This window comes from Leptinotarsa decemlineata, unplaced genomic scaffold, assembly GCF_025532065.1.
Source record: "Leptinotarsa decemlineata unplaced genomic scaffold, Ldec_3_MD MMD2_tig00000505_RagTag_RagTag, whole genome shotgun sequence".
Lineage (NCBI taxonomy): Eukaryota > Metazoa > Arthropoda > Insecta > Coleoptera > Chrysomelidae > Leptinotarsa > Leptinotarsa decemlineata.
Genome location: NW_027412549.1, coordinates 2,359,526 through 2,361,284, shown reverse-complemented (window position 1 = coordinate 2,361,284; position 1,759 = coordinate 2,359,526).

Below are 1,759 nucleotides of genomic sequence, written 5' to 3'. Positions count from 1 at the left end.
TACATCATTTATACCTGGTCCCCCCACAATGTCTGCTAGAAGCCTGGTCAGTGTTGATTTACTGGGTAAAGTGAACATTTTTCAAGAACTGAGTAAGACTCAACGCTTTGTTTGTATAGGATCAAAGCCAACAATTATTCATCAAGTGTAAACCGTCTAAGTTTTTTTTATTTTTTGAATTCCCGCAGCTGACATTGAATAAGAGTAGATGCCATACTGTTTAATTTGGCAACATTTTCTTCGAGGTAATGTGCTGTTTTGAATTGTTCAGCTTCAGACAATCTACGCAGGAATGATTTTTTCTTGTTTCTTTCCATGGTATACTTTTTACGCAATTGTTGCAGTGCTCCATACATTTTTTCTTTTTTGGTGTCATTGTATGCTTTGCAATCCCAGTTGATATCACCAACTGATATGGTGACAATAGTGCACTGCCTGCATTACCTAAAAAAGAGATCAAATTTTAATAATTCAAAAATAATGTTATAACGCTAATGTTATACTAAAACTACATTAAAATAATTCTATCGACGTGAAAAAGGCTATGCGCTAATTTCATACCAAGAGCTATTATCCAATGAACTCAGATTTCACACATCAATTTTTGCCAATATGAATATGAAATTTTTGACAGAACTCATGTATCTCTATCCTTCAAAATGTAAGTGTTGAAAAAAGAGAGTAATACATTGACTCTGCACGAGTTCTACCAAAAGAATTCGATATATGTCTGTATGTTTATATTCATTACCTTCAATACTGTGAGAAGATTTGTTCAATTCTGGAATCTCAATGAATAACTCATTAAATTGAATACTCTCTTGAGCAGAACTATTTGAAGACTTAGATGTTGATGGAGTATCATATACATCATTTGGGCCTGTTGAACCTTTAAAAAAGTCTGTTTCATTCAAGTTTCACGAATTAAAAGTTTTACTCACAAGGAAGATTGAGAGTTGGAACAGCGTTCCCAAATAACTTGTGAGACCAAGCAGAAATGTATTTTGCCTCAAAATGACTATCACACAGCCTTCTGGAACCTTAAACTTCTTTTTGGTCCATTTCCATCAGTTCCAAGTTATTAATTACCAGTATCCATTTCTTGAACTTATTTATATCTTTATCTGGATTAGGGAACGCATGTCTTATACTAGATATACTTTTGCAATAAGGAACGCAACATTTGTTGTGGTAAACCATTGTAAAAAATTCAAAATAACGAAATAAATAATCACTAGGGTACACAGTCAGACAACAACACCACAGACCAAAAACACATGAGTCACATGACTATCTTTTATATATTATGCACATGTTCTTCTTGTTCTTCTTCTTCTTATTTTTGACATACATCACAAACCACAAGAATATATGTGGGTCCGTGACATAAAACCGAAGAACAAATTTACAGTGCCATCTTAAGATTTGTATTGGTACTAAAAAAGGGATTCAAGGTGAAGTAACCTATGTGAACCGTCTAGGGTATATGGTCTGTGAATAAGACCTTAGACTTATTACCTCTTCAGCACTAATATGGTTAGGTTATGTGAGGTTAGGTCCAAAGTGAGTGGGTATATTCGACCCTCTAAAGCAACCCGCAATGGTTTATTGTGGCTCACGCCTATTCACACTCGATCAAATAAACCCAGCTTCTTAACGAAGCCGATTAGTTTGTATGGAGAGTGGTCTTTTCGGTCAGATGGTAAGAGTACGGCTCTGTCGAACTCTAAAAACCTGATTTGGTCCTCAGCGAGGCAGG